The sequence below is a fragment of the Phacochoerus africanus genome, chromosome 14 (assembly GCF_016906955.1).
Source record: "Phacochoerus africanus isolate WHEZ1 chromosome 14, ROS_Pafr_v1, whole genome shotgun sequence".
Classification (NCBI taxonomy): domain Eukaryota; kingdom Metazoa; phylum Chordata; class Mammalia; order Artiodactyla; family Suidae; genus Phacochoerus; species Phacochoerus africanus.
Genome location: NC_062557.1, coordinates 7,221,707 through 7,238,382, shown reverse-complemented (window position 1 = coordinate 7,238,382; position 16,676 = coordinate 7,221,707). Strand labels below are relative to the sequence as shown.

General features: G+C 55.7%; 1 long non-coding RNA gene across 1 annotated transcript; it reads left to right on the top strand.

Annotated features, from left to right (window-relative positions):
* The first annotated feature begins 718 nt into the window (after window positions 1-718).
* LOC125114392 (uncharacterized) lies at window positions 719-13,219 on the top strand. The gene is made up of 4 exons (XR_007131780.1): window positions 719-816; window positions 8,849-8,989; window positions 10,637-10,788; window positions 10,868-13,219. It is a non-coding gene; the product is annotated as an uncharacterized LOC125114392 (long non-coding RNA).
* The last annotated feature ends 3,457 nt before the right edge of the window (window positions 13,220-16,676 follow it).

Genomic DNA, 16,676 nt, shown 5'->3' with positions numbered 1-16,676 from the left:
TATACCTTTTCTCCTCAGTCCCTCACAACTAAAAAAATTCTCCTCTGTCTCCTGTAGGGCAGCTGTTCTCCCATCAGGGTCCCAGGATCCCACTTCTACCTGGAGCAGCCTTACGCAGGCAAGTCTGTCTCTAAGAAGACTCCTCTACCAGCTGCTCAGAGAATGAAACAGCAGCATCCCATTGCACCATCTAAGGGTTAACACGCAGCGGTCCTGTGTGGGCCAGGCAGATGCTCACCCCCTTTTGCAGAGGAGAAAACTAAGCCACAGGTAAGTCGAGTCCCATGGCCAGGGTCACACAGTAAACCCAGGCCACCTGGCTCCCACCTACCACCGTGCCCCTTACCCTGGACGTATATGCCAGTCCCGCCTGGCTGGTCTCTTTCTTCAACGGCGCCTCCTCCAGCTGCCCACCCTCCCCTTGGATCCTTGGCCTCCACTGACGCCGTGCGGGCTCCCCCTGCCCTGGGCTTCCTCTCCCCTTGTCCACACCGCCCACATCATCACATGTCCTGCCTCCTGGTGTTTCTGGTTCCCATCAGTTCATTTCTGGCTCGTGAGTAACTCGAATGTATAAGTTTGGTTTCCTTCTATGGGAATGTTTCTCTGTCCCTCCGGAAAGTGGAGACTTGGGGTGCATCCCTCTGGCTTCAGTGGCCGTGAGGCCTGATGCGCCCTGACGGCATCTGCAGGGCGCCCTCCCCCCCCACCCCCTCTCCCCTCTCCTCCTCCTCGCCTCTCCTCCTTGCCTGGGAGTCCCTCAGGATCAACAAAACCAGCGGCGAATGTTTCAATACTAGTCCTTGCGTGGACCGGGTAAGAGTTTAGATTCTCTGTTTCTCATTTATATATATATAAATATATATATAAATATGTGTTCGGCAACATTCACAGCGCAGTTCTCTGAAGGACAGGGAAAGAATCAAACATTTTCTTATTTTCTCTCTCAAACATAAATTTTGTGTAAATTGTTTTTGCTGCCTTCTCCTCCTCTTTTTTCTCCTCCTCCCTTTCTTTCTCTCCTCCTCCTTCTGCTCCTTTCTTTTTTTTTTTTTTTTTTGGGGCTGCACCGCGGTATATGGAGGTTCCCAGGCTAGGGGTCAAATTGGAGCGGCAGCTGCCAGCCGATGCCGCAGCCACAGCAGCATGGGATCCAAGCCATGCCTGTGACTACACCACAGTTCATAGCAACGCCGGATCCTTAACCCCCGAGTGAGGCCAGGGATCGAACCTGCGTCCTCATGGATACTGGTTGGATTCGTTACCGCTGAGCCACAATGGGAATGCCTCATTTTTTTTTTTTTGGATATATGCCTTGAGTGAAATATTTTTCTGAGGGTCAATGGCCCTGTGTGGAAAAAGAGACTCCAGTTCAGCAAAATACATGATAGAGTCCCACTCTTTCCAATCAAGGGCAGCCGTGGTAATTCTGCCCTTTGCTGCTAGGAGGAGAGGGACCGGGGAAGCAGGTGGCCGCATCAGGCCCCACCCCCCGGTCCCTGGGTCATGACCCCCTGCCCCTCCCTCCCCCATGGGAAGGCAGCCTCCCCCAGAGTCCGAACCTCTCCTTCTTGTCCAGAGCCCATGGGCCCCTGCCCACGTTTTGGCCTCCGAAGCCCACAACCCACGTGACCCCTCTCTGACCTCTGACCTGGCTGGCAGGGATCATCTATTTCCGGTTCTGGGTGAACCATCATCTGGGCTGGGCGCTGATGTCCCTCAGTGGAGGCAAAGCCACCTCCTTCACCCAAACTGTCCTCCCGAGACCCGCCAATCACTGTTCTGGTCCCCCTCCCAACTGGTCCAGCCCCGCTGTTTTCTCTTCATTAGAGGCCACAGAAACTCGGGTCTCCCTTGATGGAAAGTTTCTATGGGACCTGAAAAGGTTTTCAGCCCCGAGGAGAGGAGGGGGCCAAGGGGGGCAGCAAAAGACGCCAGCCCTGCTCCAGCCTCGGGTGCCGCAAGGAGGACCAGGTGGGCTGCTGCGGGAGCTGCTTCCTGATCAGCCCAGAAAACGGGGTGCCTGCCCCCTGCCCCCGACCCCACGGCCTAGCTCACCTCCCATCCTCCCTGTTCTCATTCACCCTGTCCCAGCCCCTCCATGGCCTGCTGTCACCAGCCCTGCACAGCGAAGTCGCTGTCACACCGGCGCCTGAGCCGGGATTTAATCAGACTCTCGGCTATTAGTCCCCGAGTAGTAATTGAAGTGGTCTGATTGGACCCATCTATTAGGCCCGGGGAGCTGTGGGGAGACGGCTCCCGGAGCACGTCCTCCGCCTGCTAATCTATCTGTCTGGCATTTTATCTGGAGCCCAAAGCCCGTGCTTGAGCACTCAGGCATTTTACGGTATTATTATTACTTAGCACTTAGAACGCACTTCATCAATGAGAGGGCCGGGCGGCCGCGGCCGGAACGATAAAGCAACCGGCCTACAGATAGAGAGATAGGGATCTCGCTGGGGCTGTGTAATATTTGAAGCCTGTGTCTTTGGTCCCTTGCGATCTGGTTATTAGTTATGTCTCCTCAAGGAGAAAACCAATTGCCTTTCTCCTGATAAATGGGAGCCGGGAGGGACAGGAGTCTCGGGAGGGTGCCAGCTGGAGGAAGGGCAAGCCGGGGAGGCGTGTGGCTTCCCTTGGAAGCCAGCCTGGGCCGGGGCGGTGAGGGCGAGCTGTGTATGTGGGAGATGATGGCCCCAGGGAGCACGGATCATGGGTGGGGAAGTGAGGGAGGACGGAAGCCGATACGACTCGCCGTGCTGTTGGGCAGCTCAGGGCCACGGGGTCGGCTCCGCTGGGGGAGGGGGGAGGTGGTGAGGAGCAGCGCAAAGGTCCTCCACCCAAGGATGGAGGAAGCTAGAACTTTTGTCCTCCGATTCCCACCTGATGGTGGTAGGGCATCTCCCAGGGGCATTAGCTCGCAGCCTTTTGCCCTTGGCCCCTGCCTGAGCTGAGAGAAGCCCCAGCTGGAGAGTCACAGATGCTGGTCCAGTGGCTGCCCAGGAGATGGCAGGGCCCTGGCAGGAGCTGATGGATGACCATAGGGTCTGGAAACAGGTGTTTTGATCAAAGAACAGGCCCTGGCAGGAGGCCTTCTTCCTCCCCTGATCCCTGCCAGCCCTGACTGTCCTGTATATCCTTAGACGGATCAGGACCCAATAGCGTGTGGGCCAGTGCAGGGAGGACCAGGGGCTCTGACCAGCGGCCCCCCCAGTTCCCGGGTCCCGCCACAAGTGCAGTATTCAAGCAGAGGCACAGAGTGTGGTTCAGGTTCAAAGGCCCGCCTTGGTGCCTCTGGACCTGTAACCCTGGGCAGGTGACCTAATCTCTCTGCCCCTTGGTTTCCTCACCTGTGAAATGGGGGTGATACTGAAATGGGGGCAGGATTATGTTTGAGGGTTGAATGAAGGATTAGCCACAGAGCGGCTGGTCCTATGCCGGCCACAGAACAGGGATTCACACAGGTCAGTTTCCCATTCCTTTCACCACTGCCCCCATCCCAGGCAGCACCCACTTTCCAGTAGGAACATATATATTTTTTGGTCTTTTTAGGGCTGCACCCTACACCACAGCTCACAACAACCCCGGATCCTTAACCCAGTGAGCAAGGCCAGGGATCGAACCTGCATCCTCATGGATGCTAGTCAGATTTGTTTCCGCTGAGCCGTGATGGGAACTCCCCAGTTGGAATATTTTGAGTTGCGAGGATTTCCTCCAGGGCCCACGTTCCCAGGGGTGACAACGACGGACCCCCTGTTTCCGAGACACTTTGCCCCCTTTCCTGGCTGAGGACAGGACATGACCCTTACTGGCTATTCCGCCAGCCTCCCGCCTGAGGCCTGGGGTTGAAAATATCCCTCCAGGCTGAGCCGGAACCTCTCAGCATCCCCTGAGGGGCCAATTTATGCAGAAACGTAAATATCTTTTAAAACTCCTTCTCCTTCCTAAGGATGTGGAAGCCAGACCTGCTGCTTGGGGCTTGAGGCTCTTCTTCAAAGGGCATCCCCCGTGGGCAGATGGAAAACTTGCTAGAAAAAAAAGCTCTTTTCTTTTCGTCTCACATAGTTTTTCTCCTTCACAGAATTCTTGCTCCTGCCTCCGCCCCTAGCCTCCATAGAGCCATCAGGGCGCTGGTGGGGAATCAGACATCTTGAGCCCCTGGGGGCACCTCCTGCAGGAAGTCTTCCCTAATTACCTCACCGCCTCCAGCATCCCTGCTCTGCCTCGTCTTCTGCTCCTCTGGTGTGCGGTGCAGCCGGGCACTTGACTTGGAGGCTTGTCTTTAAAGCCTGAATAGTGTGTGTGTGGTGGGGAATTTGACATCTCTCTCTCCAGAGGGATGACAGCGTCTGGAGGACAGGAATCGGGCCCCATCCTTCCTCTGAGCCTCCATCAGGGCCCGGTCCAAGGCTTGGGCTCAGAGGCAGCTGCTGCCAACGGGCTGGGGACGAAGCCGATTCTGAGCCCACCACGAGGCTGCCTGCCCAGCCCAGGCAGGCTTCAGGTGGGAGCCGATGACTCTGCTGCAGAAGGCATCCATCAGGGCTGAAAGGCCTGGCAACTGTTCATCATGTTAAGGACCAATTCAGGGTAGATTAAGAGGATGCAGCATCCCTTCTCTTGGGCTTGGGGAAACCATCCATCCTCCCGGAGGTGATAGGGATCGGGGCGGGGTAGCTCTGGGAGGAGAAAGGAAGGGACCCAGGCAGGAACATGGAGAGGCGTCCTTTTCCTGCGCCTGGAAATAAGTTCCCAGGTGGTTGTAACATCTGGCTTGTTGGTGGCTCTGGTTCCAGGCCGGGAGCCCTCTGCTCCCGGCCTGGGAACATCTTTTCAGCCAGAGCTCTGGAAAAGCTCAGGGGCCCAGGTTCCGCGAGCAGTGGCTTGATGTGGGATCTCAGTTTCCAGACCAGGGCTTGAACCCAGGCTGCAGCAGCGAAAGCTGCTAACCACTAGACCACCAGGGAACTCCCCCTGGCTCTTTCTTAGAATCAAGTCTTCTGACTCCTTCCCAGGTCGGGAGCCCGCCCCTGTCTGGGGCGCTGGTCGCCCTCTTCCTCCTTCATCTGCCCGTCCTGCATGGCAGTCAGGGCAACCAGGCCTGGGGAAGGACCACGTCCTCCTGGCAGGCTGGCCAGGGAGCAAAGGCAACGGGGCTGGGGAGGGGCAGGAAGAACCCATTTATACTTTCTTGGGGGGAGGGCACGTTAGCAGCCTGAAGCTGGATGCTGTGCTGAGTGGGCTGAGCAGGGGTGCGAGGGCAGATTTGCTCACGAAAGGAAGGGCTGAGGGAAGGGACTGGGCATCTATTGATTTCCTTCCCGGCTCCAGGCCAGGCCCCTGTTGGGCACTATTTTAGCAAACCTATTGTGGCTGTCAAGAGCCTGGGCTCCTAGGTCACTGGATCTGGGGTAGAATTCCAGCTCCCCCGGTTTCCGGCTGAGTGGCTCTGAGCAAGTGTAAGCCTCAATGTGGGTGTCCATAAAGCGTGACTTGGTACAGTCATCCTGTACCAAGAGCTGCTAGGAGGATCAGCTGAGGTCCTATGTCTAAAGCTTTTGGCGGCGTGCCCGCCTGCGAGGGCACCCCCTGAAAAGGTTGGCTCCTTCTGTGAGGTAGAAGCTATCACGGTCTGTGCAAGAGAGACCCCCAGGAAGTCCCTGTATGGGCCACCAACATGTCACGGTCTGTGCACGTGGGTCCGAAGAAGAATTTCTGGCATGGCGAGGTGGAGAGAAAGAAGAGGTTATTGAGATGAGAAACACTGAGCTCACAGTGGGCCGACCTCCTGATAACCAGGAGAACCGACCTGGGTGCTCGGTAGTGTCTGTTTTTATAGCCCAGGGAGAGGAGAGGTCTCAGGATACACCTGCTGACCTGCTGATTGGTTGGGGAAAGAGGGGTCTTATGATACACTTGCTGGTTGGTTGGGGGGGTATAAGGCCCCTACAGGGGCAGGGTGAGGAGTGGGCCAGATACCTTTCCTAGTAGGGACAGGAAGGAGTAGCTGGGTTGCTCAAGATGGGGGTGGGGTGGGGTGGAAATGGGGCCACGATAAGGGTCTGATAATTCTTGTCTTGGCCAGAGGCTTTGAGTTCAGTCTCCTTGAAGGGGCCTTGAAATCCAGCAGAAGCCATTGCCTTTACTTCTGGCAGCTGTAGCCTGGGTTCTGAGATATTCAGAAACCTTCGCAAGGCCACTGAGTTGGGGAGAGGAGGGCGGGCTGAGATCCAGGCCGGCAAGGCCAGGCCCTCTCAGACATCCTTCGGCCTCCAAGGGGAAGGAGATAAACGTGCCCAGGCCTTGGGAGCTGCTGCCCGCCTGGCCTTGTGGCAAGGACAGAGTGGCATGGCTGCCAACACGGCCAGGCAGGGGCTTCTCCTTGGAGTGGAGGGAGAAGCTGCTCCAAAGTGAGGCCCGGAGGTGGGAGGCAGCTCTGCTGGGACCTCTGCAAACTTTTCACCTTGTGCCCGGGTGGGGCTCTGTCCTTCAGCAGCCGGGAGAGGGATGGAGTGGGAAGGATGGGGGGTGGGTGGGGGGAGCTGGGGCTGTGGCCCCCACACTCCCTCCCTCCCTCTCGGCAGAATTGACTCTGGATAAACAATTACAGTCTATTTACCTCAGACCATATGGTGCTGGGAAACAGGTGCGCAGGTAATGAAGAGCCCGGCTCCAATTAAGCGTCTGGGAACCCGGCCGGATTCCTGCTGAATCTTTTGCTTGGGCCGAGGCCCACTTACAAATGAGAGCTAAAAGGGACCGCGGCTCAATAGAGGCAGAAGTGGGAGCCAAGAGGCGCAAGAGATGCTGAGCCAGCCACACTGGTGATGGAGAAGGATGCTGGGTGGTGGTGGGGGGGGCGTTGGGGAGGGGGCGGCCCGTGGCTCCCATGCTCCACCCCCTCCCTGCTGCAGGGAGGCTAGAGCCCCTAACCTCACTGGGGCCTTCATGGCAGCAGCACTGGGTCTGGGAGTGGTGAAGGGAAACAATTCAGGGCCACTGATCTCTCAGCAACAGCATCCTGGTACCCGCAGGGGTGGGAAGACTTGGGGGAGAGTCCTGCAAGGCCAGGGCTTGGGACAAGGACTTGGCACTCTGCCCGTCATTTCACCCTGGCCCTCCCATGTGCCTTCTTCCCCTCTGCCTTAATTCCCAATCTTTTTTTTTTTTTTTTCCTTTCCTCTTTATGGCCACACCCTCGGCATATGAAAGTTCCCAGGCTAGGGGTCGAATTGGAGCTGCACCTGTCAGCTTACACCACAGCCACAGCAACGCCGGATCTGACCTACATCTGTGACCCACACCACAGCTCATGGCAATACCGGATCCTTAACCAACTGAGTGAGGCCAGGGATCGAACTTGTGTCCTCAAGGACACTATGCCGGGTTCTTAACTCACTGGGCCACAATGGGAACCCTCGATGAATATTTTGTTTTTATTTTTTGTCTTTTTGTCTTTTTAGAGCCACACCTGCGGCGTATGGAGGTTCCCAGGCTAGGGGTCGAATTGGAGGCGTAGCCACCCGGCCTACGTCAGAGCCACAGCAATGTGGGATCCGAGCCGCATCTGCGACCTACACCACAGCTCACGACAACACCACATTCTTAACCCACTGAGTGAGGCCAGGGATCGAACTCGCTTCCTCATGGATGCTAATCGGGTTCATTAACCGCTGAGCCATGACAGGAACTCCCAAAACGCATTTTTTGAGGACCCACCATATACCAGCCACTAGGGACACAGAAAGGAATGAAATGGATCAAGGCCTTGGTTCCACAGAGTTTGTTTTATGAGGATGGAGATTTCAGGCATCGTAGGGGTGCGAAGATACCCCATGTGATGGCACACCGCCCCTCATCTGATGGGAGAGCTGAGCAAAGTACCCCTCACCCGGGCTTCGCAGGCTGCGAGCCGAGCCGGGAAGAAGATGAACAGCTCCCGTCCCTGCGGGGGGCCGATGGGAGGCGGACGAGGGCACATGTTCCGATGAATCTCCCGTGTCAGATTTTACTGCAGACGGATGAGGCCGCACAAAGCAGGGGAGGGGCGAAGGCAAGGTTTCTTCTAGAAGCCTCTGCTTGAGCAGCAGGGGAGGAGAGAGCCAGAAATGGAGTTTTTGTTGTTGTTGTTGTTTTTCATGCCCTTTGGCCTACTTAATATTTTGATTTTCTTTTCATTTTGGACGTCTGCCTTGCTTTAGGATTTGCCAAATCAGAATCGGCACATTCCCAAATCCCCCTTCTGGGAGAAGGGGTTGCCCGCCCCTCCCCCGCCCCGTCCCCCGCCGTGGTCCCACTCGCACCCCCTCGGGTCACTCCTGTTCTTCCTTGGGGACACTGACCTGATCCCTCTCTCCAGCTCTGCTGATGACAAAGGGGACACCTTCGCACAGAAAAACATGGCCGCGCCACGGGAAATGGAGAACAGAAAATCCCAGGGAAAATTCAGGTGTCAGCTGAGGGGGGTGCAAAGTTCTCAGGGCCAGGATTCCAGAAGGCTCCGGGCTCCGGCCCCCTCTTCCTAATGCAGAGGACAGGAAGCAAGTAAAGGGGGTTTCGAGGCGGGAAATAAATTGGATTTTTTTAAAAAATGCTCTGGTTCTAACGATCGGAGGGCCATTCATAATCCCGGAGTAGAAAGTATGTCTTGAAATCTATGTTGTGTGTTGACAGCTTCTCCCTCATGGGCAAGATCTCACCCGTGATAGGGTCATACAACACGGAGCTCTGACCGGCCCTGTGCTTGTCCCATAAAGGAGAGGGACTCTCAGCAGCAGGCAGGGGCCAGAGTTCCCCATCCACCACCCCACCCTCGCTGACCCTTCCCCGGTCCCCTGACCCCTGGCAGGTGGAGAGAGGGAGGTGAAGGAGGGAGCAGAAAACAGTCCTTGATACAGAAATTTCCAGAATGTCCAAAAGCTACTCTGCCGAACACATCTCATCTCATGGCTGCCATGCAGTGGAAGAGTTTCTGGTTGCGGGAGGACAGGTAAGTCGGGAAACGCCACCAAGTCTGCCCCGGGTGTGACAGGGAGTCACAGTGGTTGTGAGAATGGTCAGAGCCCTAAGGAGTCTGGTAGAAAAAAAAAAAATCCATGTAGTTTTTTTTTTTGGAGTTCCCCTTGTGGCGCAGAGGAAACAAATCGACTAGTATCCATGAGGATGCTGGTTCCATCCCTGGCCTCGCTCAGGGGGTTGGGGATCCAGTGTTGCCTTGAGATGTGGTGCAGGTCATAGATGCAGCTTGGATCCTGTGTGGCTCTGGCTGTGGTGGAGGCCGGTAGCTACAGCTCTGATTCGACCCCTAGACTGGGAACATCCATAAGCTGCAGGTGCGGCCCTAAAAAAGAAAAATAAGTATTTGAATGGACATGGTGGTGGGTTGAATGGTGGCACCCAAAACGTTTATCCACATCCTAACTACCAGACTCTGTTAATGTGACTTTATTTGGGAAAGGGCCTTTGAAGATAAAACCAAGTTAAAGATCTCAAGATGATCTTTAATGACCTTAAATCCCATGACAGGTGTTATAAGAGAAAGGCAGATTTGAGACTCAGACACATAGAGGAGGCCGTGGGCAGATGGAGGCAGAGATTGAAGGGATGCAGCCATAAGCCAAGGAACACCTGATGCCTCCAGAAGCTGGAAGCAGCACCAGGGACAGTTAGGGACTAACTGTCTCCTTTGCAAAATTCTTATGTCAGCAATCCTAACCCCAGCCTGATGGTACTAGGAGGTGTGGCCTTTGGGGTGATTAGGTCACAAGGGTGGGGCCCTCGTGAAGGGATTAGTGCCCTTCTAAGAAGAGACAGAAGAGCTTGCTCCCTCTTCTCTGCTCCCCACCATGTGAAGGAGGACACAGCAAGAGGACAGCCCGCTGCAGTCAAGGAAGCAGGCCCTCACCAGACACCAGATCTGTCCTTGCCTTGACCTCGGACTTCCCAGCCTCCAGATCTCAGGGATAAATAGTTGTTGTTTCAGCCCCACAGCCTATGATGCTTTGTTGGAGCAGCCTGAACTAAGACAGAAGCAGGCTCCCTTAGAGCCTCTGGTGAGAGTTGCGGGCCTGCTAACACCTTGCCGTGGAACTTTTTTTTTTTTTTTTTTTTTTTTTTGCTTTTTTGCTTTCTAGGGCTGAACTCTCAGTCTATGGAAGTTCCCAGGCTGGCAGTCAAGTTGGAACGACAGCTGCTGGCCTACGCTGTAGCCACAGCAACCAGCCATGAGCCACACCTGCAACCTACACCACGGCTTACCGGCAATGCCAGATCCCTCTTGGGACTTCTGATATCCACGGCTATGAAGGAATAAATTTGTTGTTGGGAGCCCCCTAGTTGATGGCAATTTGTCACGGCAGCCATGGGAAGCAAACACAGACACCATTTAGAAGAGGGGTTTGGCTAGTTCTGCCTTGTGCCAGAGGCTAAATGAGGGTCCATGGGTGGGAGTTGGCAGGGTCGTACTTCACCAGTGTGAGAAAGAACTTTCTAAGAATGAGAGCTGGCCGGCAATGACACGGAGGTTTCGGGCACACCATCTGACCAAACACCAGTTGGGAATCCGGTGGGCAAGAATCCTGCTTCAAGCAGGGAGGTTGGGTTGGATTCATAGTTTGTCCCTTGCGTCTCCCCAAAGGACACGTGACGAGCAGGTCCACCTGCAGGACACAGTTCTATGGGCATCTCAGAAGTGCGTGTGGACCACAGCTGTAATTCCCTCACCCAGGAAAACAAAGCAGATCGCAAGTGTGTGCTGGTGACAACACGTTTCGAATAATCTTGCATCAGGTCTCATTTCCTTCTTTAAAAAATGGCATTATTTGCAGAGATTGATCCTGTAACCTTGTTGATAATAATTTCCTTGCAGGTACCTCGCGGGGTAGCTTGCGGTTCCTTCCGACGCGTCTTGGAGACTCGACATGGAGGTAAGAGCAAAGTGACTTCCCAGATGATACGGAGCCATGTTCTCCAGCTGTCTCCGTGCACTCGGATTACTGGGATCCGGTTCAAAGGCCGATCCTGAGACCCTGAGCTGGCAGGGCTCGGGTGGGCCTGAGGTCCTGCAACTCCAACAAGCTTCCAGGTGATGGCGCTACTGCAAGGCCCGCCGACCACACACGGAGTCAGGATGCAGAGAGGTTTGGTCGGTTTCTGGAACTCCCAGACCTGCTGCTTTGGAGGCGAGGAGGGGAGGGGAGTGGTCTTCCTACAACTTAGGTTCATGGGACCTGGGGTGGCTGAGATGGACATTCCAGAGACAGCCGGGTTGAAGGACCTGGAAGGTGCCTTTCAATTAAGTGATTTAGGACCTGAAAACTGCCTGGGCACTTATCCTGCGGGGGATCTGAGGACCTAATGAGAAGATGCTGAAGGAATTCTACAGGTTACATTGTGGACGTCATCCCGCGTGCCAAGCCCTTCCATCAATTCTCTCCTTTCGTCCTTGCAAAGATCCTGTACATGATCCAAGAGGTCCCCTATGGCCCCATTCTGTAGATGGGAAGACAGAAGCCCAGGGAAGTTGGAGGCAAGCCCAAGGTCCCACAGCTGGGAGTTGACCTGGCTTTTGGGCTCCCAGCCTGGGCTGCTCATCACTGTCCTGTGCAGTGATCCTTCCTGGATCCTGCAGACCCTTGAGATGGTGTCCTGACCTCCCAGCCACGCTCTTGCCTTCCAGGCGTAGCAGAGTGATGGGAAAACCCAGATGTGGGGCCGGGAGTCCTTAGATGTGGCCGCCCCCTGCCCCCACTGTCCCCTCTCTCTGCTCTGCTTGGCTCCAGCCTTTCACAGGGAGTTGTGACTCCCGCCACAGGATGACAAGCACAGGCTCCTCTTCAGCTTTTAACGCAGCAGGGGGCTGCTTGGCGGGCAGCACTGGCTGTGGTGGAGGGGACATTGCCACTTTCCTCTAAGGATGCTGCAGCCACCGCAGGAGGAAAGGGAAGATCCCTGCACGTGGAAGAAGAGGCTGGGGTCCCAGGGAGGAGGAGGGGGCAGCCAGTTTCGCAGGGTAGGTCGTGGCATTGCCTGAATACACACCCCCGAAGTGCGGGCTGTGGGATCAACAATTTTTTCTCATCATTTCAGGTCAAGATGCATAGCCCTGCCTTCTCGCTGCCAACTTTTACCTCCAAGCCTTCCCTCAAATTGCCTCTCCCTATCCAAAGCCTCCAGCCCTCCCTGCTGCATTCCTTTGGCCAGCCCAGCATCCAGAACAAGAGCCTGACCCCCTCAAAAGGGGAGAACCTTGCTCCACAGTTGGCTCTTGATAGCAAGCAGCAGGCTCCCGGGATGGGAGTGCAGCCTTGCGAGTGGTTAAGGATGGGCTGGTTAAGGAGCAGGTGGGCACCCTCTCAGGCCACTGGCTGGTAGACACTTCTCCAGCTGGGGCTTCAGGCTGCTGATGGCTTTACCTGCCCCCCCAACCCCCCCCAAAGCATCACAGCAGGGATCCCTGGTCCCTCGGATGCCCTTTGCCTGCTGAGAGAGGCAATCCCCACAGAGGTCCAGGCAATAGCTTCATCCCTGGAAAAAAACGAGGCAGACTCCAGGAGAAGCAAATAAGCCAATTAAGAGCCCGGCCCATTCTGGCAGCGGGGGCAGTGCCGGCTCTCATCTTGCAAGGCGTGAGCGGCTCAGGCTGCTGGGAAGGTACAACGCGTCCCAATTACACTCTCCTCTGCGACAGGCGGTGTCAAAAGATGAGAGAAATCAAACCAAGTGGCTCTCCAGCAGCCCCTCCCCCACGAACGAGAGCCACTGCGTGGCGGCGATTATGGTACCAAGGTAGTGGTTAGAAAGGTCAGTTCCGAGGGGCCCGCGCCTGCTGCAGTTGCCTTCACTAGCCGAGCATCAGCGCTGCGTCTGGGCGGCCTTGTCTGGGCTCCTCCAATTCATTTTCTTCTTTGTTGGCACAGCCGAGCAGAAGAAAACACATTAAGCTCCTCTCCCTCCGCAGACTTCCTGCCCTGCCGTGCCCAGCCCTTCCCCATCAGGACACTTGGTGTCCATGGCACAGGCGAGTGCTGACCTGCTACCCGCACGAGAGCCTGGGGAACAGAATAGAGGGGGCAGAGATGGTTGGGAAGGGATGTTTGAAAGCAAAGCCTGGAAGCAACTCCGAGAGCCTCTCCTCCAGACAGAGAACTAGGCATCGGTGGAAGAAGGAAGACCAGGAGCTCCTGTCGTGGCGCAGTGGTTAATGAACCGGACTAGTATCCGTGAGGAGGCGGGTTGGATCCCTGGCCTCGCTCAGTGGGTTAAGGATCTGGTGTTGCTGTGAGCTGTGGTGTAGGCCGAAGACGTGGCTTGGATCTGGAGTTGCTGTGGCTCTGGCATGTAGGTCGGTGGCTACAGCTCCGATTCAACCCCTAGCCTGGGAACCTCCATATGCTGCCACTGCGGCCCTAAAAAGACAAAAAGACCAAAAAAGAAAAAAAAAAGAAAAGAAAAAAGAAGGAAGACCAGGGTACCAGGACCACTCCACTCCAGACCCCAACATACACCTGCCTTGTTAAGGTCACTACAACATGTCACTTCCTGGCGATGGTGTCTGTTGTGCAGAGAGTGTGAGTAGGGGTGCAGAGAGGGGGGTGGGATGCCACACCTGCCTTGTCTGGCCTCCTCCCTCCCAGCTCTACCTGCCCCACTTGCAACCAAGCATCAGGGAGGGACTAGGGGTTTAAAACGTGGCCGTGAGAAGAAGGCAAGAGAGGCAGGCACCACGGAATGTGGAGTGTCTCCACTGCCGTAATCGCTAACCACTTAATGAGTGACTTCCCCACTAATTCTAAACGAAACACAGAAGGATATTTCCGGGCGGAGAGTGGCAGGCTATAGTCTGAGCAGACACTCAGGGGCTGCCTGGCTTCACGTGGTGAAAACTGTGGGGCCTCCTTGGGCCTCTGTTGGAAGAGACCAAGGCAGCAGGCAGCGGCTTTTGTACGGCTGCCAGGAACCACAGCTGATGATAAAAGCCATTAAAGGTCACCTGGGAATAGAAAACTATTTATGTTAAATGTCACAGATGAAGCCACAGAATGGGCCTTGGGTGGGGAGCAGAGAGTGAGGTGAGAAATGCTGGTCACCATGCTTGCCCCTTGAGGGGCCTCCCAGGGGTGGGGGTTGGTTTCCAGGCAACTCCAGCCTCGGGAAGCAGGTGGATGTCGGCAGCCACAGGTGATTGGCCAGGCTGGCTGTCTATCCAGGTTGCTAAGCAACCTGAGTGTGAGGTTTGGGGAAAGAGGACCCAGCTGGTCTCCAACACATCACAGAAGGGGACTGGGCGCCTCCCCAGGGCTGAGGCCAGGCATACGGCTCTCACGTACAGTGGGGATCCAGGCTGGCTCTGTTTTCCTGCGTACCATCCTGGGTTTGTGTGGGTGTGCTTCATCATAACTGAGATTTAATGTGACATGAGGGAGCCTCAGGAGGTCGCAGAGAGAGGACAGCACATTCCTTCCACCGAGGAATTTGGACACCGGACGTGGAAGGACACAGGAGGGACTCCAGGGCTCAGCCGGGTCTGGACCAAATTCTGAAGGGGCACTGGCTGCCGAGGGAACCAGGAACGCAGCAATTGCCCCACCATCAACTTGCTGGTGCTCCCAGCCTAGGCCCGAGCCGCCAGCAAGATCCCTACTGAGGGGCATGAGGGGCATGTGGGCCCCATGCATTCGCCAAACACACCTCAAGGTGGAGTCCGCTGACAGGTGGAAATACCCCCTAGAAAACCCCAACGGAGGAGTTCCCACTGTGGCTCAGCAGGTTAAGAACCTGATCAAGTGTCCATGAGAATGCAGGTTCGATCCCTGGCCTCGCTCAGCAGGTTAAGGATCCGGTCTTGCCACAAGCTGTGGCATAGGTCACAGATGTGGCTTGGATCTGGCGTTGCTGTGGCTGTGGTATAGGTCGGCAGCTGCAGCTCTGATCGACTCCTAGCCTGGGAACTTCCGTAGGCTGCAAGTGTGACTGTAAAAAGAAAAAAAAAAGAAGAAAGAAAAACCCCACTGGAAAAATTACTATGACTACAAAAATGACCTACCTGGGGATTGTTCATTTTGCGGGTTGTGGCGGAGACTTAATTTCTGTGTTTTTTCACCCCCCGCCTAGCCTCTGCACCACCCCGACAGTCTATCGGTTGCTGCGTGTACAGGGAATACAAGAACATTTTAATACCGGTGTAAGCAGATATAATTAGGAAGGTAAATCTAGTGGAAAACACACAGACGCACTCCGGCTAAATAAATAAATAAGAAAACACGGACCACCCCAACCCTATCCTTCCATCAAGTGAAAGAGGGTAGGCTGTGGGTTCGGAATATCCGCGCCTTTCCTTTGTCTGTTGGCATTAATGGTGCCATTCAAAGGGATCTCCACCCCCACCCCTGTGATGGGAACAGACTCCAGAAGGGTCCAGCAGCCCTCTCCCCGTAAGGCCCTCCCCCTCACTCTTCCTCCATCCTGGGGGTACGATGACTAGACTGGAAGTAACTGGACCCACATGGACCTGAGGGAGGACAGGGGGGATCAAGAGAGGTCCTGGGAGGTCCTGGAGTCCAGGCGGGTGGGCAGTGATCAAGACGGTGGGGTGGGATGGGAGGGGGCTGGGGTGGGGCTCTGGTGCGCACTAAGAAGAGTCAGATTTGATCCCACCATCAATAGATGGGTATCGGCAACCACTCTACACCGGCCGCCGGGACTACACTGAAGAAAACCATCACCCCTGCTTCTAGAAGCTCACCGGGCATGAAGATCTATGTGTCCCCCCAGAATTTACAGCATGTTAGAACTGTCGCCCGGAGAGAGGCACCTATAGGTGCTCAGAGCCTGAGGACGAGGGGGGTGGGCAGTGCTTCGGAGAGGTGATATTTGAACCTGACCTCCAGTCCTCAAAGGGAATAGGCGTGATGAAAGGGCCGAGGGGGCAGGGGAGGCTGGAAAGGGAGGTTTGGGGAAGCCGGTGCGGGGCCTCAAACACTGTGCTTCAGGTAGTTGGAATTTAATTCTGAAGGCACAGGAGAGTCACCCACGGGTGCTGAGCAAGAAGATGAGAGGACGTGGCCTGGGTTTCAGAAAGAATGCTCTGGAAGCTGCGGAGAGGATGTGCCAGCCGCAGAGGTTCCAACCCTGAGCCCTCGGAAGCACCTGGGGCTTGTGGAAAGGCGGATGCTGGGCCACGCCCCCAGCGTTCCGGTCCTGCAGGTCTGGAGAATCTGCCCTTCTAACCAGCTCTCTGATGGTGATGCTGATGCTGATGCTGATGCTTCAAAGGAACTAACCCTTGAGAAGCTCTGTGTTAGAACGAGGAGGAGCTGGAAGTCAGGAGACCAGTGGAAAGAAATGGTCATTAAATGAATGATGATGGGGGATGGGCTAAGAGACCCCCCCCCAGGCAGGCAGGTCGGGAGGGGGACGGAGAGCCCAGATATGGGGAGTGGGTAGCAGAGTTGTGATGCGGTCTCAGAGTCGCCAAAGCAGCAGATGATGAGGAAGGCCAAGAAGTAGAGAGCCGGAAGCCGAAGGTGGGACGCGAGGCCTGGGGAACCAGAAACAGCACCGGTGGGAGAAGATCTGATTTGCTGTACGCGGTGATGCGCCAGCCCAGGGAAAGCGCCCTGCTGCTGGGCTCTGGCTTGCGGCCCAGACCCAAGAGCATCCGAGCAGACGGCCTCCAC